Here is a 22,500-nt window from a genome sequence, read left to right on the forward strand (position 1 = left end):
TCTAGTTAAGGTTGAAGTCCGACTCCTTACAAACTCCTTAGGGGTTGCAAGGCGACGTGCCCTTGGGGCCGTCAACACGTGCTCGCTCGTGAGGCGAAAGACCTGTTTCCGGGAGGGGCGCCCATTGCCAGGGGAGCCCTTCACACAGGCGGCAGCGGCACCACAGATTTTCTTGGGAGACGTCAGGGTCCAAAAGAGGTTGTTTGTGGTCATTGGACGAAGAACCTGCAGGTTCCTCTCTCCCTCCGTCTATTTTGTCTTCAACCACACTTAGTAGGTCGTTATAACGGCTTTGGTGTTTATGAGGAAGTGGATGTCGTAAGTGTATGCCACGACAACTATGATGTTCTGTCACAACAACACTGACTGCCGCAACCACCGTCGTAAGACCCACCGCTTGGCCGTCACGGCCATCAGTGCACTCCGGCGTTATTTTGCAGCTCGCTGTGCCCGTGCCACGGCTTGAGCAAGCCCCACTAGTGACAGTCAAAGGCTCCGTTTTCCTGACTGATGAAGTAGTATGGCCCACGGTGCAACCTCCGGTATGATACAACACACAACACAGGACGACACACACGAAAGTAGCGCAGATTTATGCTTCGCTTCCCCGGCACCCACGCTGAACACATCCCACCCAACTAACTTCTGGGAACACTGTACAGGAACTTACTGCTGCTGCTGGCTCTGCTCTGCTGGTAGCGGTGGAGGAGGAGGAGTAGGAGGAGGAGGTGGGAAAGGAGGATAAGGAGGAGGAGGAGGGGAGGAGCGAGAAGACCGCGAGGAGGGAGTGATGGAGCGAGAGGGGATGACTCAATGACGAAGCGGGAGGGATGAGAGAGAAGTTGAGGAAGAGACGTAAGCGATGAGATGTTGTATGTGAATTTCGTGGGTCCGAGTGGACGTCGATTTATGTCAGATGAGAAGTGTCACGTCTCGAGAGTACCCACGAAGACGTTTCAGTGTCCCCTGCCCCCTCCCGTCCCCTACAATACGGATCAGGACAAGGTGGGTATGGGCACTAACACCCGCTTGTCGTTCGCATCCTTGCAACGTGGCGTCGGCTTTGCACTTCTGCACCGTCAGGGGCCTTCCTTGTTCTCTTGGGGCGCCGTTGGGCCGGATGACCTCGTTACCTACCTCTAGAGAAACCACCATACAGCCACTTGGGACGGATATGGATTCTGATGAGGATTAAAACTAGTTCCAAGTAAATAACTAATCCAACGCGGAACCTCACAGATCTCAAACCGATCCGTTCGTAGCCAGTGTGACTCAGGCAAAATGTTGATGCCACAGAGGCCAGTTATTGAAATAATTACGACATATATTAATCGACAACTTAAGCCCATTGCCTCGTCATCTTGTTAGAAAGGGGACCAGAAATAAGTACATGTGTTGTCTACTAACCTCCAAATTCTAAATGTATCTATTAACTGTCAACATTTGTAATATTAGTATACGACTGACAGCGCGGGTAACTCCTCCCTATCGTGACGTCATATACGTAGGGAGGAGCCCAACTGTGACATCACGGCAGACAACACACAAACACACACGCGCACACATACACCCGCGCACATACACACACACACACACATACACACACACACACACACACACACACATCAGTACACTTGTGCAATATGTCAGTGAGCTTTTTTTTCTTCTTTTCTTTTTAGTATTGTGATTAACAGTTTCAAGACACGCCCATCACCACCCTACGGTCATGAGAACTATTAGAGAAGTTAAGTGACTGGGATGGCGCGCGGGAGCCAGCCACCTGCGGAGATGCCAACAACCCTGGCTTTCGGTATTTCGATCACATGATTGATGGACGGACGGACGGACGTACTGACGGACGGAGGCAAGGTCGAACACCAGCCGGAGCTCGAAGACAAAGTCAGTGTCAAGGGTGTAACACTGCGTTAGGAAAGCACTAACACCTCGACTTCTGCTGCGTGTGGTTTTCGCGTGCTCCAGTGACATGCTGACGTCAACAGTTGCTGCGGCACCGACGCGACGGTGTAGCGGCAGGTTGATGTTGGAGACTATAAATAGCAGGACGAGGCATGCAGCAGCCCTGTATACTCGTAATTCAGTATGTTGGGTACTAATTGCGTGGTCCATGCAACCCCGCCCCCATCCACCCGCGCAAACCCGGGCCTCTCTCCCACACATGCACCAAAGCACATGCCAGCAGGTATTCAAAAATAACAAAAAAGACGATTTGGGATCAGATACAACTAACCGTGAACATACGTATGCTTGCATGCGTGCGTACGTGTGTGAGAGAGAAAGCACAGAACAGATTCCCTTCGTCCCACACCAGCAGGACATGTCAGCAGAATCAGACAGCAGAGGGCACAGAAAACGGAGCTCTTCGGCTTGGTGTTTTCGATGCAGGACGAAATTCAGAATCCTGCAAGGCACCGTTGGAAGCGAAGCCACGCAAGTAAGTAACGGAATTCCCGTTCAACACTTATCTGTCACTAACTGTCACAGGGACACACACTACATTCTAGAGTGTACAATTATGTACTAGAATATTCAGTGAAGTTGAAAGGAGCCCTGGGATAGTAGGGGAAATGAGGGAATGGGAAGATTCCTTGATGAAAAAGGATAATTCATCTCGCTAGTACTACTTCTGAAATTTTATTAATAATAAACAGTCCATAAGATGTCCTAAGGTCTCTCTTCTTGGCTAGATTATTACCGTCGGCTCTAGGTAGTCAGAAAAAAAAAGAAGTCTGCAAAGAACTGACCTAACGTTATGCATGGGTTAACGTGACCTCTGGCATTTGCCCGTGAGTCAAGGGCAGGCGGCTGTTGGCTGGCTGGCTGTCGCTACTCGTGACGCTGTGCCATCTTAGGCAGAAGCGGCGATATTCTGTTTTCCTACCTCCTCCTCTCTTCCTCCTTTTCCTCCTCCTACCCCTCCTCTTCCTGTGATATACACAATAACTAGTGTAGACAAGATGACCGAAGCATTGCATAGTTTCTGCTCCCCTCCGAGATATGAGACGTTCCCGCCTTGCGATGGTGTTTCATGAAACTACTGGGAGTAAATACGAACACCATACTTGTACAAGCTCGACAGCATAAACAATCACGTAATCAGCTTCCTCCATGTACATTTATGCATACACAAATATATCTGCACAGACACACACACACACACACTTAATATGCTTTTACTCAAGGCTAATAGAAAGTGCAAGAAAGAAATGGATGGGCTGATTGTGCATTCCTAGACTTGCAAAAAGTCTTTGACAAAGTACCACACAGAAAATTACTAAAAAAAACTGGAACACATAGGAGGAATACAAGGAAACCTACAAAAATGGATGGAGGACTTCCTGACTGGTAGAAAGATGAGAGTAGTGCTCAGAGAAAAATATTCAGATTGGAATGAGGTGATCAGTGGAGTACCGCAAGGATCTGTACTGGCACCAATAATGTTTGCTATCTATATGAATGACATGGACGAGGACGTGAACTGTTACATGAGCTTCTTTGCTGACGACGCCAAACTGTTAAGGAAAGTAGAAACTGATAAGGACTGTGAAGTACTGCAAGAAGACCTAAATAGGGTAAGGAACTGGAGTCAGAAATGGGAAGTGGACTTTAATACTAAGAAGTGTAGCATAATGGAGTTTGGAAAAAGCAAAAACAGAATATCAGGAAAATATACAATTGGAACCAAGGAAATAAAGAAAGTAGGATCCGAAAAAGATTTGGGAGTAATTATCACGAACGACTTGTCCTATGATAAACAGATTAACAAAATTGTCGGGGAAACTTACAACTTGCTAAGATCAATAAAAGTGACATTTGCATACTTGGACGAAGACATGATAAAAAAAATATTGGTTACATTGATAAGGCCTAGACTAGAGTATGCGACGACATTGTGGTCCCCCAGTACCAAAAAGAATATAAAGAAAATAGAAAGAATCCAAAGAGCAGCTACAAAAATGGCACCTGCACTTGGAAACCTATCATACGAGGAGAGATTGGCTAAACTGGAGTTACCGACACTGGAGCAAAGAAGAGAGAGAGGTGACCTATTGGCCATCTACAGAATCATGAAAGGCACAGAGATACTTGATAGAGAGGACTTACTTAACTGGGACAAGAGAAACACAAGAGGACATGGAAAGAAAGAAAAAACATAGCTATAGAAGAGAACTGAAGAAAAACAGTTTTCCACATAGAGTTGTGGACACTTGGAACAAACTGGATAATGAAATAGTATGCGCAAAAACCATTCATGAGTTTAAAAGCAATCTAGACACTGCGAGATACAATGGCGGGACACCACGAGCATAGCTCCCCTTCCCGCAAAATACAACTAGGTAAATACACACACACACACACACACACACACACACACACACACACACACACACACCCGTAGGCGCGCGCACACGAGTGCGTGATTCACGATAGTCTTGGACCATGTGCTGGACTTGGGATCGGCAGATATTATCCTCCAAGATGATAGCTAAGAGGTCATATATGGCCAGAGCTGTGGGTCTATTGTGTTGTGATTTTACACACACGCGCCCACCCCCATATATTTGTGTGTGTGTGTGTGTGTGTGTGTGTGTGTGTGTGTGTGTGTGTGTGTGTGTGTGTGTGTGTGTGTGTGTGTGTGTGTGTGTGTGTGTGTGTGTGTGTGTGTGTGTGTGTGCGTGCGTAAGTACGTCATCCCTGGGTATCTCATTCCCATTTATGCACAAACGTTCATCACAGCGTAATAATCATCGCCAGTGCCCTTCCCTCTCCTCGGCTGCTGCTGCTGCGAGCGCGAATCATCCAGAAACAGGTGACGTCATAGCATGTATGACGCCACCGGAACAATGACGTCACCTCGACGGACTGGTTAAGTGTAAGAGGAGGAGGAGGAGGAGGAAGAAAAGGCTCTGAGGATGAGCGTGAAACATTAGGTTTGTACGCGTACACAGAGGTTCCAACTCAGCCTTGCGTCCAAAATCTTCCTTTATATGACGTGTTTAAGATAATGTATTATACAGGATGTAATTAATATTATAATAATAATATTATTATTACTAATAATGATAACAATATTATTAATATATTATGGAGGATAATTACAAATAATGTATAAATAGAATTTATATATTTTGAAGCTTTATAAGATTATTTCACACATGTAAACATATCTATTTAGAGAAAAAAATTGTAGGTCCTGTACTCTAAGACGTTTTGTATTTTCTTTTATTAAACTAACGAATAGATTTACGGCCCTTCTTTCTAGATCCTCATGCAGAGAAAAATTACGTTGACATGAGTAATCACAGCAACTCAACTACAAGGATACTGAACTTGAGTAGTTTCTCACAAAGGGTAAGAACCAACAATATTTAATCCTTTCGTTGCGTTGACCTATCTCGTAGACCTTCGTTCAGAACAAAACAAGACTATTTAATTCGGTCGAAAGGATGAGTTTGAGACCAAAGAGTCTCATTAAGTTAATTCCCATTTTCTTCGAGTTCGCCCCTCAGCTGAATAAAATCGTCTGGTCTTGGATGGATTAAAATAAAATAAAAAGTCCGTCTTAGGGGAGATGGGACCAAAAGAGCGCAGGCGTCTGTGTGTCCATTCTTCATTAATTAAGGAAACCATGGGAACCGACAACGGAGGCGGCCGCGAACGGCGACCTATTACATAAGCCATGTTGACAAACGCCACCAAGAATAGATAAAACACCGTAAACTCCAAGTAACGCTACCAGGAGAACAGAGGCCACGAAAAGAAAGCTGACCGCAAACTTGAAGCCCAGGAGGTGCTCTTCACCCTCGCAGGAGCTGTCAAAGATTGCGTCATTTTTAGGAAAAATGCATGAGTGATCCTCATCATAGAAATCCTATGAATATCTTCTCCCAGGATTTTATAAGATTTTTTTTTTTTTTTTTTTCCTAAGGTTGACTTGGTATGTGTTGGTGTTACTATGCACTTGTGACTTGTAAATACATCTTTCCCCACACCTACCCTTCGTTGGTCTCAAAAGAACATGAGCATACAACCAAATACAGGTATACACACATGCACAGAAACACTAAATAAGGAGTGTATAAAGCACCCCCACACCCACCCACACAAAGACACGCACGCACGCACACACACACACACGCACACACACACACACACACACACACACACACACACACACATAACGCAAATTCACGATGTGCACGAAAATACAAGTGTACTAATAAGGTGGAAAGCATAGACTGTCTGGTTACATCAAAATGCTCATCATAAAAAGTTTTTAACCGTGTCACTCGATTGCAGGAAGACGCGAATACATTGATGAGCGCATAAACTACTACGCATGACCGCCCTCACCCATGCGGACCAAGGTCAAACGGGCATGACTTCATGTGCTTACATACACGAGGAAACGTGCACACATACACACACACACACACACACACACACACACACACACACACACACACACACACACACACACACACACACACACACGCATACGATGATACACATGATATTGCACACCCACACCCACATAAAGACGTCAGAATAAAAGCAAAGACCGATATATAAAAAAATTAATTTCGTAAAATATGAACACAGTCTTGATCGTAATGCAGGCAAGCACATGCTTATATCCACGAATATATACTCCAAGGATGGTTAACCTCATACATATAATGGATATTTAGACCACAATTTTTTTTTTTTTTTTGCAAAAAAGAAGGGCTCTTTATGCAATTGTATATAAACTTTGTTTATCTGACTAGGACTTGGGTTGCCTAGCTTGAATGCAATTCCATAAAAGAAAGATATAAATATCTGGAACCAAAATAGGAATTTATTAAAGTATTGGAACTACTTACACAGAACATGTGTAGGCCAGAGACATCCTCGGATCGGTCGATGGCACAAGCAGGAGTGAACGCATTGACAAAAAAAGAAAAATAATGCATCTAATAAACATAATTCATTCAGTGTTGATGACATGCAGGACAACAAAGGTTTCAGTGAAAACTCGCTCACCTCCAATCAAGTCACCACCCTAAACTGAAGCAGTAGCAACATACAATTGGCTTTCATCGTACACCCCATACAAAAGACAAAGAACACATTTTTACGCTGCTCAGTATTAAAGCAACATAGCGTTAAAATATTTTTTCTCCACGTGATCTATCCAGTTTTTTTTCCACGTGATCTATCCGCGGGACTCTTACAAAAGACTCAATAAATTGACTAATGAATAACTATGATGGATCCTCCTCCTAAATAGAATAAATCACTCGGTGTAAGAGCTACCACACGACCACTGCCTTAAGTATGTATGACACCTCTCTTCTTATCCTTTCAACATACAGTGACTTGGCAGAAGCTCATCCAGACGAAGTAACCTGGTTTGCAATGAATCCAACATCTTGACCAAGTGGAGCTCAGCCATGTCTATCACTCAGTTACAGCCACAGCAATAGGTTGCTGTAGGAAACAGATACTTTGGATATGAAGAAGAGAAGGTTAATCAGACTCTTTTTCTAACGCCGAAACCCCTTGGACACAGTGAGAAGCGGAAAGGGTTCAGTGGAAAAACAAAAGGTGAATGAGATGATGCAGTAGGTGGTGAAGTTTGGAATGTACTAAGAGAAAAATCGAATTTACATATGAGAGGTACAGGGCCCTCTGACAAAAGCAAACTTCAAAGAAGATGAATGAAATATTACTTTTGTAACATAACTTTACATCTTTATAGTAATTTACCGAATACAGTAATATTGTGGGTGAAAGATCACGTACAATACATAGTACTTCCGGGGGGAAAATCACGTATACGAACGGAATTTGTACTGCTACGTTTATTACTACTCTACTCCGTACAACCAATTCACTGCTAAGCAAGGTTAGCAGAGGAGCAACAGCATCGGCATCGAGTGCTCGAAATCTAACACGTGGGATGTGTACTGAATAGCTAAGCTCGACCGTTTGCGGGCCGTGCATGCAACCAACCACCTGTGGAATCAAGGTCACCCGGGAACCTTCGATTGGCACAGCTTCTTCTTCTTCTTCTTCTTGTGGTTTTCTGTCGCACTATTTACGCTCACCAACTTTCACCACACAGGTTCAGTTTAAGAACGAGGCCAGAACTGCTCCGCCTAACTATCGTAATTAAGTACACCTCCTTCCCTTATATAGGACAATTCTCCTTCCGCGCACAGGTTGTACTTCACGTGTCTGAGGGGGATGCCAGGTCCTTCTACTCTACAACCTGAACTGCAGGCCAAACATAAACAACTTATGATGTGTGTATCAACACAAAAGTTATCCCTCTAGTTCTGACCAATGGCATGCAATCATAAGTCCTCCCGGAAAGATTTAAGACATTCTTTTGATTTAATATTATATGTTCTGTTGTACAAGGATATGTTGCATCCACGGCTCTTCCAAATAATGAATATGAACATATTGTGGGGTGCATACAATGGCAAGCATGTTAATTTCAGGAACATAGAATGAGATAGAAAGAAAAACAGAAACTACAAATCAAAGTACAACAGAGAACCACAGAGAATACAAAAAATATTACAAGTATCCACGGGCATTTATGATCCCTTTGCTGCAGAATTACTCTCTACAGATTCTATTCTGGTCAATACCAGACAATTCTATTTAGTCATGGGTGCTAATGTGCCTAAAATTAGTCAATATTACGCAAAGACAAATCGTATGAATTAATGTTTCGGTGAGCAGGAGGAACAGGAGGAAGAAATATCAGGGGGAAGAGGAGGCTACGGCGGAGGAGGAGGGGGAAGGAAGAGGTAAAGAGGAAGAGGAGGAGGAAGAAAAGGAAGAGGAAAAGGAGGAGTAGGAGGAGGAAGAAAAGGAAGAAGATAAGGAGGAAGAGGAAGGGGAGGAAGAGCAGGAGGAGGAGGAGAAGGATGAAGAGGAAGAGGAGATGGGAAAAGGGAGTGGGTAGGGGGTAGGAGGAGGAGGAATGAGAGAGAAGGAGGAGGACGGGGAAGAGGAGGAAGAGGAGAGGGAGGGGGAGGAGGAGGAGGGGAAGGAGAAGAGGGGAGGGGGAGAAATAGGAGTAGGAGGAGGAGTGGGAAGTGGAGGAAGAGGAGAGGACGAAGAGGAGGTGGTGGCGGAGGAGAAAGAGGACTGAGGGAGAAGAAGATGAGGAGGAGGAGGTAAGGCTTGGTTAGGTTGGTTATGTGGAAAGTAAATGAACGAACGGATGAATAAATAGATGAACGAATAAATAAATTAGTACATTAATAAGATAAACGAATAACTGAATAAATGGATAAAAACGAGTAAAGACATATATGAATAAAACAATATAAAGCATGATAAATAAAAATATGACAACGGCCTCCTCGCTGAGGTCTCTGAGGACGTACATCAATATACATAACGTTGACCAAACAGTTCTCCGAGTTTCCTACTAACCGCGTTTAATTAAGACATGTTAATTGAGACTATGTTTGCAATGTATACAAGATAGTTTGCGCTTCATGCATTAACGTGGGTTACCCAAATTTTTTGAAGAAGACAAACGCATATATATGATCTCTGCCACTCCGTGTGACACTCAAAATCCCAACTGCCGATACTGTCGCAGTAGTCGATGTAACAACATTCGTCTGTCTTCTCTATATTAATCAGGGTCTCTGCTGACCTTGGAAATGGATACGAGTAAGTAAAAGGTCATATCCGTTTTGAGGTCAATTCCTTGCTTCCTTGAGCCTTCCGTGTTTGATAACATCTACAGGAGAAGATAATAATGAGGAGCTTCTGGTTAGCAACTTCGTTAGTGTATCCTTACATTAAGAAAAACCTGTGCATCCAGTTCCTAGTGGAGTTCAGAACCTGGAGATTATAATTTTTTTTTTCTCGTATTATTCGTTTGTTTTCATAGAGCACTACGGCTTGAAAAATTTAATCAAGTCTTGGTTCAAGGATGCTAGTCCACACATTGCATTGCTTCAGATTGCAATATTCTCTGCGGTGCATTAGATTATATAATTTGTAAATCACATAAATCGGCAACAACATAAACATCAGTTAGACCGACGAAACAAAACCCTTACTGAAACCATCCTAATGTACTCTATATGCATAAATATATGCATATTTATATACATGCGCACATATAATACACATATAATCTTTATACGTACTTATACACCCATACACGCATATAAACATACATACATACATACGTACACACATTCACAAGTGACTATGAAACACAAACATGTATTTACATGTCTGCATACATGTGCACCAAGTCACAAGATGATTTTGTAACCTAATAATTGAATATCCTTGTTTAATAACAACTTTAAGAAGATTATTTGTTTTAGAAATAGCCTCATCTAATTTGTAACATATCCTACCATGGCTAGTAAACACATTTAATGTTGAACCGTGCGGTGCATTTGACCTAGCATAAGCATACTAATCTATACCAAAATCATATTCATTAACTTAATAAGGTATCTGTTGAGATTGATCCTTTATTTAGAGCAGTGGTTCTTAACCCCTGGGTCGCGACCCAAATTTGGGTCGCCAAGCCATTTTATTGGGTCGCTAAGGGTTTGCAGAAAATAATTATTTTCCCACTACAAATATATTATAATTATATACTGTAATAATTAAAATACATGATGCCTAGTTTTAGGATTCTAAGCAGACCATGATTAAATAAAAACTCCAAAGCAGAAAATTTATTTGTCGGCTTGGGTCGCGATGCTTAATTTGTGCAAAATTTTGGGTCGCGATGCTTGATTTGTGCAAAATTTTGGGTCGCTGCCAAAAAAGGTTAAGAACCACTGATTTAGAGAATTAACATCAAGGTAACCGACATCAATATTCATACTAGTACTACGATCTATGCAAAAGAACCTGTCTCACCCCTTCCCACCTGACGCCTGATACACAATACTATGGGTAGAGTTTGAGTACAGAATATACAAAAGAGGAACAACAGGAAGAAAATAACTACAACAAACCTTAAGGCCCATGATCATCTCAGCATAACTATCACCTCTTTCTTGTTCACCACCGCCTTCTCTAGGTCTCATCAAATCCTGCATCCTTATTTACAACAACCTCGTCTTCCTCCTCCTTCTCCTCCTCCTCCCACACCACACGTCCCATTTTCTCCTCTACCATAACCTTCATCGACATCACACATTTCGCATTCTAGGTATCTTTCTCCATTAATTTTGAAAAAAAATACCAAAAATTCACTCTGAACCATAAAAGAATTAGGTCGAGGTAAACTTGCATTTTATAAAGCTGATGGTAATCCAAGAGCTGAATAAAACCGTCAAATGAAACCAGAAAAAAAAAACACTTGTTTGCTGTGACTTTAAAGGGTTGAGACTTCTTTCCTCCAATAACACAACCAACAACTAAACAGTTTGTCCATTTGCCTGTTTTCATCAGCAACACCTCATGTTTCTTCTGTTTTCCCAGCGCGTAAGACTCCGAAAGCTCTCGTACAGTTTGAAAACCCTTTTCCTCTCTCCGCTATAAGCGGCTTCCTAATGTGGTGTTCCGTCTTCGGGCGTCGTGCGTCGGTTCAAGCGGAGGTGGCGTCGATAATGTGGAGTCAAAAAAGACTAATAGGGCGGTAATTGTGCTTAAAGTGGCGGTGGTTGGCCGTGGTTCCTGCATTAATCTACATGCATGGGTCGTGTGGCAGCAGAAAGGTTCCAGAAATATTTAATGGCTTAGTTTTTATATATTTTCCAGTGCCTTTCTTGTTGACACAGTGGTTGAAGGACGGTTCTTGCTTAACTATCCCGCCAACTAATCAAAACATTATGAAAGCTACCTTCATTCGCATCTTAGGTCATACATGGAAAATACTTGAAGTTCAATCACAAACGTTTGGTCAACTTTGGCTAAGCATATGATATACTTGGGTGTGGAACTCTTCCTGACTGACTGAGCGGGATTAATGTCATGAACACGTGATAGATGAGACTTTATGCTGGCAGTAAACATCACAACGTAGCAATGGATCACAGCGGGCGTTTAGCGAGATTTTCAGCGGTCCGCAGGTGCTAAATTTACGAAACCACTTTTCATTCTTTGCCCGTTAAAGAAGCTTTTGCCATTCCATTCAAGCTCCGGTGGATAATTTCGTCGAGATTAGCAAGTCCTTTGGATGTTCCGGGGCTAATATCCATTCCACTAAAACCTCTGATAGGGTGACGTTATTTATATTTTTCTGGCTAACGTCAACTAATTAGCCCTTCCAGTGCTGTCAAAAAAGGAGAAAAGTAGATGGAGAAGAAGGAAAATAAATGAAGACGATGAAGACGAAGAAGAAAAAATGAAGGCGAACACGAAGAAGAAAAATGAATGAAAAAGACGAAGACGAAGAAGAAAAAATGAACGCGAACACGAAGAAGAAAACTAAAGAGAAAGACGAAAAAGGCGACGACTAAGAAGACGACGAAGAAAAAGACGAAGAAGACGACGAAGACAAAGACGAAAAAGACGAAGAAGACAAAGACGAAGAAGAAGAAGAAGAAGAAGAAGAAGAAGAAAAAGAAGAAGAAGAAGAAGAAGACGAAGAATAAGAAGACGAAGAGGAAGGCGAAGAAGATGAAGAGGAAGAAGAAGAAGACGAAGAAGGAGAAGACGAAAAAGAAGACGAAGAATAGGACGAAGAGGAAGAAGAGATGAAGCATAAAATGGAGATGAAGGAGAAGAGGGAGATGAAAAAGAAGAATAACAAGAAGGTGAAGAAAGTGAAGAAAACGAAGAATATGAAGTGATGAAGACAACAATGAAGAAGATAATGATAATGACAAAGAAGACGACGAAGAAAAACAAGTAAAGACAAAAACGATGAAGAAGGTGAAGAAGAAACAAAAAAGAAACAAAGAAGATAAACAGGAAAAAAATTAGCCCTGACGAGATACGTTATGATAATGTTAGTATACTGAGCAACAGTTTCGATGTGGTCGTAAATTCAATGGGACACGAAACTAGAAAGGCTCCAAGCGGTCGTTCAGCTGTTGGCTGAAAACATCCCCAGCAGAATTGAAGAGGAAGAGGAAGAGGCATGCGGCTCCCCTCCCCTTCTAACTCTCAATGCGGTAGCTGATTCATATGCTCATTCTTGACTGAAGCCTGGTCATACATACCTTATACTAAAAGGAAAAGCTTCTGCAAAGTCATCTCGAAGGAGGTGCCTCCCAGCGCGTCTTATGTGAATATATTAGGATGTTTTGCCTCCTCTTCCTCTTCCTCTTTCTCCTTCTTTTGCTGTTTAGTGAATAGAGAGGGTGAGGGCGTGTGCGCCTGGAGGTGCTTGGTTATGTTGCCCACAGGGTCAGGAGTATGGCACGTCACGTCGAGAGGCAATCTCCCACTCCTTCTACGGGTATCCACCTCTCTGAAGTTGTACATAGATACATGTTCGAAGCTCGCGACGGCCGGGTTGATTATTTGAATTACATCCTGGTCGTGATGGCAGGGTTGATTATCTTTTTTTAATTACATCGCTGTTACTAGCGATTCCTTCCATAATTGTCCATTGGTGTTTTTGTACCTAAATATGTACCTGTTGCACATTTACCTAAAAAATGCTATGAGTACATGACTGCTGTGATGTCGTGAGTGCGAAGGTCCTAGGGGATGTTGCTGGTAGTGCACCGACTATTAACTTGAGTGGGGATAGCAATGAGGAAGTCGGCCGCCAGGCCACACCAAGAGGTGGCGCAGTCGACTCAGCCGCGCCCCTGTCATGTTTGGCTGTGGGCTCCAAAGTCGCGCAAGACCATCGCCCTGGTCTGATCTGGTCTGGTATGGTCTGGACAGGGCCGGGTGGCTACAACAAAATGTTCGCCCACCCCGCCTGTGGGGAGATTTGGCTACATATAATGACCAACGGGAGGCCTCCTTTCTCGTAAAGCGTGGGTAATGGCGTGATAGCAGGGTTGGTAGTAAAGCAGTAAAAAGGGTTAATGTGCTAGTGGAGGAGGTTGCAAAGGGGAGCAGTGTTACCCCGCCTGGCTTTATGAGGGCATTGACTCAAGGTAAGTGGTTCTGCCGCGGATTTAATGTTCAGTATTTTCATTTAACATCGACCAGACTAGATCTTTATACCACATACTTGTTGTATTTCATACACTCTTCATTATCTGGCTCAATTTCTTAAATTATCATACCAAAATTTGAAGTGTTGAGGGTATTCACTCTATTTTCATGTTTTCATTTACATGTATAAGTCAAAAAGTTATCCTAACACAATATGCATAAATGTGCATGCAAATAAATTCTTGTATACGTGTTCGTGAGTGCGCATGTCTACTTATTCTAAAATAAATTTTCAATTTTGTCGACCAATTATAAGCTCTTTCCTCGTGTCTTTTTTTTTTTTTTTAGAAGTGGAAAGGAAAAACTTAAATGTGCTTCAGATGAAGTGTCTGAAAAGTATGGTGGGGGTTACATGGTTGGATAGCGTGAGAAATAGAGAAATGCGGAAGAGAGCGAGGATAGAAAGGGAGTTGCAGATAGAGCTGTTGAAAGATTATTGGGATGGTTTGGGCATATGGTAAGAATGAATGAAGAAAGATTATCAAAAAGAGTGTGGAAAGCAGACTGGACTTCTATTCTAGAGGTCTCGAGTGTGTGAGTGCTTATGTGTGTGTGTGTGTGTTTGTGTATGTGTGTGTGTGTTTGTGCGAATGTGTACGTGAATGTGTGTGTGTGTGTGTGTGTGTGTGTGTGTGTGTGTGTGTGTGTGTGTGTGTGTGTGTGTGTGTGTGTGTGTGTGTGTGTGCGAATGTGTATGTGAATGTGTGTGTTTACGTGTGGGTTTATACTCGTATGTATGTGTATGTGTATTTACCTAGTTGTATTTTACAGGAAGGGGAGCTATGCTCGTGGTGACCCGTTTTTGTATCTCGCAAGATCAAGTTTGTTCTTAAATTCTTGTACTGTGTTTGCACACATTATTTTTTCGTCCAATTTGTTCCAGATATCTATCACTGTGTGGGAAGCTGTTCTTTTTCAGGTCTCTTCTGTAGCTGTGTATATGTGTGTGTACGTATGTGTGCGTGTATATGTGTGTGTGTGTGTGTGTAATTCACAATGGTCTTGGACCAAGCGTTGGACACATGATTGGCAGCATTTACCCTCACGAATGAGGGCTTAGAGCTCAAACATGGCCCAGCATAAGGGCAATCCTGTGACCACAAAAAAATCACACAAACGCACACACGTATGCACGCACGCATGCACACACACACTCATGCACCCTAAGCTCCGGCAGGGATCAACCTCAAGACTGCTGACTTAGCAGGCGACCTCGGTACGACTACACCATCAAGCCATTTGTGTGTGTGTGTGTGTGTGTGTGTGTGTGTGTGTGTGTGTGTGTGTGTGTGTGTGTGTCCACGCGCGCGTTGGGGTGTGTGCACTATACAACTACATACTTTATATACAGATGCAAACACAAATGAATAGAGAGAATAAAGAAATGGGAGCCATGTTATAGAGGGCAAAAGTGAAATAAAATGAGGAGGGTATAACAGAGATGCATTGAAGCCTGAGATCAATACACGTGAATGCAAAACGAAAAAGAAAGGTATTTTTAGAAAGAGTGCGTGCAGAACTATAAGTAGGAATGTGCATGTGTATGTGTACATGTGCGTGTGTGTGTGTGGGCGCGCGCGAGCAATAGTGTGCGTGAGAGTACATGTCTTTACCACTTTACTCAAATCCACATGCGTTTAGCCTTCCTCTTGTACAAACCACGTGGCGTGGAGCACACGTTGTCTCTATCGCCCACGCGGCTAGACCTGACGCGCCAGCCACACACACCTCCCCATGACAATACGACCCTGCTTGGCCCGGTCTAACCCACTAAGTATATATATCGGCTCCTGGCCTCTGCAAAACACACCTGCTAGTACCTCCAAGAAACCCCTTTCAATGGAATCCATGCTACACCCATCTACATCATGCCCTAATCATTAACCCAGCCAAGCTACAAGGCACATTTTAATTAAAAGACATTCCCTTAATCGGCGGAGGCCGCTAAGACTCAATACAAGCTAAATAAATAAATAAAATCAGTTCGGTTATACCTTGATAAAGGAGACGAACTCACCAAACCTCTTTCTCTTCTCACAGTAGCATCGTCGCTACACTTTCATTGGCGAAACCGCAGTCCTCTCTCAGCCCCTCCTTCCCTCCCTCTACCGACCGACACCTGTTGCTTGGAGGATATGAAAGTCGTGATAGGTTGTCCTTTCCCAATGCGTCATCGCTTGGGAGACCTAACGGTCCCAACACTGAACTTCTAGTCGTTCATCCCTTCACTGAAAATAAAGAGGACATAAAGCTAGAGGTCGCTTTGGTTGTCACCTGTACAGTCATTTCGAACTTCTAGGGCGGCAAATATATGTTATTGAGAACTGTTGCACTCGAACGAGGGTCCGCATCATTAAGAAACACGATCGAAACAGACTTACTAGTCGAGACACTGATAGAAAATCCCCAAACAGTCGTCGTCATGATAAATTGTGTGGAGAACCAACAATTAAATATGAGGTGGCACTCTCTCGTTCCGTGAATGACATTACTCATCCGGGCCACTTTCTCTTTCCGTCATTGCTTAATGAAAAACGTCAAAGATTGTAGTGATGTGGAAAAGAATGGAAAGTAGGGAGAGAAGAAGAAGGAGGAAGAGGAAAGGGAAGAAAAAAGAGATGGTAGGATAGGGAGGAGGGGTCGGGAGAAATAGTAGGAGGTGCGAGAGGAAGAGTAGGAGGGGCAGGTGGAAGAGTAGGAGGAGGAAGGAGGAAGAGGAGGTGGAGGAAGAAAATGTGGAGGAGGAGGATATGGTGGGGGAGGAGAAGGATGAGGAGGTCGTAGAGGGGAGGAAGGTGGTGTTGGAGAAGATTATGATGGTGCTGGTGGAAGAGAAGAAGGAGAAAGAAAGGTAGGAAGAAGAGCAGGAGGAACGGAGAAGAGGAGCAAAAGCAGAAGGAAGAGGAGGATGAGGACGACTAAGAATAAGAAGAAAAGCAACGAAACTTCTGGGATCCTGAAAAACATTGTTATTTTTGGATCCCAGGAACATTCTTGGTACCAAGACAGATACTCCTTTCCTTCAGGAAACATATTAATTGAAATACATTGGAGAGTGGATTAATCGAATTTCGACCTTCCCAACTTTCCTCTTTCTACCTTTCACGTTCTTCTCCGAGTTCCTTACGTCCAACCTACACTCCTTCTCCTCATCTCCTTTATTCGTATATGCCCTTGCCACTGTGTGTTACTTATTTACTGCTACAAAATGATAATTATTGCCTCGAGTTTCACTGACTTGAAACCCGCAGACCCTCAACGCTTACCAACGGTCCCGGGATCTTAGGCATAACACTATAGTCAGAAATGTTGGACTTTTGTCTGTTTTCACTGGAACGGGTAATTTTTTGTCTTTCACATATAATAGTGGGAATAGGAGGGGAGCAGTCGTCGGCTGTCAAATCTCGTTGTGTGAAAAGGTGGTTGAAATGCAGTTGAAGTTGACAGACAGAAATCTTGGGTCCAGCCCGGAGACCGGGTAGCAACCTCTGGAGGGAAGTGAAGGTGTTAACGACTTTTAAAGGCTGAAGGCAAAGATTCTTCCTAATGTCTACCTTGCAGGACCACCACTTGTATGTACTCATCATTGGTCCCACCGATACATATATACAGCTAAGTACGCAAGTTCAGACACACAGACTGACACATGCGTGCACACACACATACATATGCATACACACAAATACACCCACACCCACAAACACATAGACATAAACACACACACGAACATACACACATACACAAACACACACACGAACATATACACAGATTCATAAACACACACACACACACACACACACACACACACACACACACACACACACGCACCAAGCCACACTACACCATACCTACACACACACACACCTACACACACACATACCTACACACACACACACACACACACACACACACACGCACACACATACACACACACATACACACACACAACACAACACCGTAGTTACCATGCCCACTCTTGACGTTCTGTTACGCAAACACCATTCCCTAACCTGAGTCCTGCCGTTAGTGTCCTTCAGTCCGATACACACGTCGTGACACAGCCCCTTCCTATCCCGAGAGCAAAACATTCTCAACGAGGAAGACTTTTCTTATCCAGCTCTGCAAACCACGTTCCCTCTGCTTCCTTTGTGCGACCTTAGGCAGAGAAGAAGCTCTTTTGTTAGCGGCGCAAAAATCATCTCTGTTCAAGGATATCATACACTCTCACTTGGAGACCCGAAATTAACTTCCGTACCTCACTTCCCTTCACCCTTCCTTTCTCTTTCCCTCCCCTTCGCTTTACCCGATGTAGGGTTTTGATTACACAAGTTTTATGCAGTCAATGATTTAGGGACTTCAGCGACATCCAAACGGAAAAGTAAAGCAACATTACTTTATGTTTGGAGACTTTTCACCACTCGAAAAAAAGTGTTGATTACTACACATCTACTATACCTCTTTTCACAAAGGATTACAAAGGATTACAAAGGCAAAGCATGCCGACAGGAGACCTTTTGATCCATATCTAGGTCGGATGGAAAAAAAAAAAAAAAAAAAAAAAAAAAAAAAAAAAATATTAATAATAAATTAAAACTATAACAATGTAAATAACAATTAAAATAAATAAATAAATTAATTGGTATAGTTGAATAACATCTTTGAATCTCACCTATACCACCTCTCTGACTCTATCTTTTCGGTGCAATATTGTCCCTAAAGACAGAAGCGCTGGACATTACCGATAACATACTTATTTTCCTTCTCTTCCTCCCCTTCTCCTTCTGATACCGGAGATCCTGTCCGAAGAGACCTCCTCCCTAACAGGAAAAGCACCTCAGTTCGGGGAATTTTTGTTTTCGTTTTTCAACCTTCTACACCACCGGGAGATCAGTTTCATTCGTTGCATTCGTACTTAATTAAATGAAAACTGAGGGTAGCTCAACAACAGCAACAATAACAACAACAACAGTAACAATAACAACAGTAACAACAACAACAACAACAACAACAACAACAAACACGCCGCCGTGAATAGTATCCTGCGATGCTTTCGCTAACTTGGCCCAAACGGGCAACTCTTGGCTGAGATCTGCAACCAAAGATCTTTTTCAGAGGCGACGGATTAGGACGCAACATTCATTCTCGCACAAGGTAATGGCTCGACTTGACACGTGTAGCAACGGATTAAGACAAGTCTACGCCTTTATTACACTTTACGACCTTGGCAACTACATTCTCTTTTTTTCTATCACAACCGCTGAATCTACTTCCACTTCGGGATTTATCGCTGGCTGCGCTCTCGGCATCCGGCTCCTCGTCTCCTCCCTCTCCCCTTCCTCCTCCTCCTCCTCTTCCTTCTCCCTGTATAGGACAATGACTGTTTAAGTTATATGGAGTTAATATCCAAGGGATTTTGGTGACTTCCGTACGGACCACTCTTGCAGCATTCTTTCATGATTGGAAGCTAATTTCCATTCAAAATAAAATACTAATCATATAACTTTTGCTACCCCTCTATTCTGTTGTCCTCCTTAAATCTCTCATTGATACCTCTAGGACTCCACCTTTTCGGTGCGACATTGTCTTGAAGAACAGAGGTGGCATTTATTTCCAATGAAATTTTCTGTTCCTCCGGCGCCGCCGCCGCCGCCGCCGCTGTCGCTCTATGGAGCCATTCGTTGAGTCCCGGTATGGTCCAGTGGAGTGATCGTGACCAAAGTGACCACCCACACCACAGCAACCATCTTCCTTAACAAACTCTATTTGATCTTGGTATGCATAGTTTCATAGTATCTGTCTGCCTTTCTGTCTGCCCGTGCCTGTCTGCCTCTGTGTGTGTGCGCGAGTGTGTGTGTGTGTGCACGTGTGTGTGTACGTGTGTGTGTGTGTGCGTGTGTGTGTGCGTGTATATGTGCGAGCGTGTGTGTGTACGTGTGCGAGTGTGTGCGCGTGTGCACGTGGATTCAGCTGCCAAGCAGGCTACCAGGCGTCGCACCGCATCACACTGGCAGAAAAGATAGGCCGCTGGTGGTGGAAGTGACATTGATGCTGTTAGTGATGATGGAGATGAAATGAAGACGGTCGTGGAGGTTGAGTGGAGGTAAGGACCAAAGGGTGAAGGTGGAGGAGGTAGGTTGAGGATGTGGCCGTTCTATGGAAGTGTGGGCGTCGATGAATAACACTGTTGAGGTCCATAGTGACGATGGCGGTATGACACAGGCAGGGATAATGACGTTAGTTTTTGTGGTGCAACATCTTCCTCCCCTATTACAAGCCAACGAATTCTAGGGTACTCGGGAACAGGTAAGGCCAGTAGAAATATACATTTTTTTCAAGAATGATTATTTAATAATTACCAAAACACTTAGTATCTATATAGGCTCCATCTGAGGTAGAGAGTCGCGAGGTATTTTGTGCTAGTTTGGATGTAGAGTCCATTTTGTAATGCATAAGCACACGGTGGGAGACCCTGAGTGGTGAGACCTTCGACAATCTTTGCTGTGCCACGCCGTGAGATCGCAGAGCGCTGGAATGCGTCAACATCGCAAACGAAGTTAGAACAAGGCCACACACTCGCTACCAACTCAGCATTCAAGGTCCTTCAATCATCGTTCGCTTATGCAGCAGTTTGACCTGATCACATCACATACCCACCTCCGTCAACAAGCGGATACAGTGGGATTGATCCATGGCAAACTCTCTTCTGGTTAACGCTATACGCTTTTACTCTATCGATGTGAACACCAAGACTGGACGAGGCTTCTGTGCTAATTCGAATACCCTCAGGTTGTGCAGTCTTCCATCACCGGAAAGAAACTGCCTGAGGAAAGACATTATATGTTGAATACGTCTAACCTAAATCTCAGCCACTGGTGGGCTAATGAATTGGTGAAACTGCTAATGGGTCTGTGGTGGCTGCTTCAAATAAATGATTCGGGAGTGAGGGGACGTTCATGGAGATGTTGGCGCGCTACATGTGGCCACTCGCTGGTTGTAAGGAAATTGACACTGTTGATGACGTCGGGAGTGAGTCAGCGTGTGTGTGTGTGTGCGTGTGTGTGTGTGTATGTGTGTGTGTATGTGTGTGTGCGTGTGTGTATGTGTGTGTGTGTGTATGTGTGTGTGTGTGTGTGTGTTTGTAGGTGTGTACATGCGTGTGTGTGTGTGTGTGTGTTTGTAGGTGTGTACATGCGTGTGTGTGTGTGTGTGTGTGTGTGTGTGTGTGTGTGTGTGTGTGTGTGTGTGTGTGTGCGCGTGCGTGTGTGCGTATGTGTGTGTGTGCGTATGTGTGTGTATGCGTGTGTGTGTGTGTGTGTGTGTATATGTTTGTGTGTGCGTGCGCGTGCGTGTGTGCGTATGTGTGTGTATGCGTATGTGTGTGTATGCGTGTGTGTGTGTGTGTGTGTGTGTGTGTGTGTGTGTGTGTCTGTGTGTGTCTGTGTGTGTGCGTGCGTGCATGTGCGTGCGTGTGGAATAGTCGGATGGCGAATTCGAATGTAGAACAAGTAACTAAAACCACAACTTTTTTTATCGTTCTCCATTGTGGCAACATATGCGCATCGTTCATGTTATCTCCGTTTAATGTTGCAGTCAGTGGCTCTTCTCAGCTGCTTTCCCGACCATGTTTCAGGAACAACTTCTTACCCGAACCCTTTAAAGTGTTGGATATCCTAACTGGGTCATTCAGAATTCTGTCCCGGCTGATATTAGACAACTTTATTCACCTTAGAACCTTGACTGGTAAGGGTTAAGTTATCCTTTTGTTCTGTCTAATCCCTTGGTCTCCGTGGGATCCCTTCAGTGAGGGTGAGGGTGAGGGCAGAACACAGAGAGCGATATCGGAGTAATTGCAAGGGAGAATCCATTACCTAACCCAGAAACCCCGTGGTGGTCCTGCGAAGATGAATGAAAGGATTCGGTTCTAGGCACAATTAAAGGAGGAGTTACTCAGTGTAGGGAATGCCGCGGAGACAGACAGAAGAGTCTGGCAGAACTGCAATCCGGTACGAGAAGGGGTGAAGAAGCGACACTTCTGGAATTGGCTGGAATGTTGGGGACTGGAAATGGTTCAGACGAAGAAGGGAGAGTCAGGGATTGGGGCCTTAATGTTGTCTTCCAGTCGGTCAAGCGATGGTGATGGTCTCAGGGAGGATGATGGAATGATGAAGGTGAAGGAAGAGATGGTGGAGGTGAGGGGGGGGGAAGAGAACCATTAAGGATGATGCCAGTCACGATGGCCCTCGAGACGTGGAAGGTGTTATTGCAACAGATACTGTGGAGGACAGGCTGCCCCTTTCTACACTGGAGTGACATACTTTCGTCATTTTGTACTGGCCGATACGCATGGAGAAGGTGAACTATCTTGAT

The 22,500-nt window shown here is 43.8% G+C and overlaps 1 protein-coding gene across 8 annotated transcripts in view; it reads right to left on the bottom strand.

Moving 5' to 3' along the window:
- LOC143030265 (NAD(+) hydrolase sarm1-like) overlaps positions 1-22,500 on the bottom strand; it is a 722,505-nt gene that overhangs the window by 112,908 nt on the left and 587,097 nt on the right. Inside the window, exon 1 of one of the 8 annotated variants that reach the window (XM_076198175.1) lies at positions 1-194. This exon is cut by the window's left edge and continues 218 nt beyond it. The exons of the other annotated variants lie outside the window; for them this stretch is intronic. The gene's annotated coding sequence lies outside the window, so the exon portion shown is untranslated. Of the gene's footprint in view, positions 195-22,500 lie in introns of those variants that run through there. 8 annotated transcript variants of the gene reach the window in all.

The sequence above is a fragment of the Oratosquilla oratoria genome, chromosome 1 (assembly GCF_046742065.1).
Source record: "Oratosquilla oratoria isolate Oo_2021 chromosome 1, ASM4674206v1, whole genome shotgun sequence".
NCBI classification, from domain to species: domain Eukaryota; kingdom Metazoa; phylum Arthropoda; class Malacostraca; order Stomatopoda; family Squillidae; genus Oratosquilla; species Oratosquilla oratoria.